Source organism: Pygoscelis adeliae, unplaced genomic scaffold (genome assembly GCF_000699105.1).
Source record: "Pygoscelis adeliae isolate BGI_AS28 unplaced genomic scaffold, ASM69910v1 Scaffold392, whole genome shotgun sequence".
Lineage (NCBI taxonomy): Eukaryota > Metazoa > Chordata > Aves > Sphenisciformes > Spheniscidae > Pygoscelis > Pygoscelis adeliae.
In genome coordinates this window covers 689,420-689,817 of record NW_008824293.1, presented here as the reverse complement: position 1 = coordinate 689,817, position 398 = coordinate 689,420, and positions in this window count along the sequence as shown.

Below are 398 nucleotides of genomic sequence, written 5' to 3'. Positions count from 1 at the left end.
AGAGACCGCCTGACTCGGTCCCGCCCCCTTGACCCCCACCGCCCAATCACCGCGCGCCTCCGCGCCCAGAGCTGGCGAGACCCCGCGAGATTCCCTCACCTCATACAACCCTCACCTCGGGTGGCCCCGCCTTCTTCGCTTTCCCTGCCAATCACATGGTGCCGCTCCAGCCTGCTGGCCAATTGACTCTCTCCCTAAGCCGAGTCCCGCCCCCAAGACCTGCCTTTTGCCCAATCGCAGCCTCCTATCCGATCCAATTAGCCAATGAGGAGAAACGAAAGCCCGAAAAGGGGTTACTGGGCCAATAGTACTCGGAGGCGAGGCGGCGCTGTGATTGACAGCTCTCCTCACGAGTGATTAGCGGCGATGGGCGTTAAAGGAGCCGTTGTTCTTCAAAT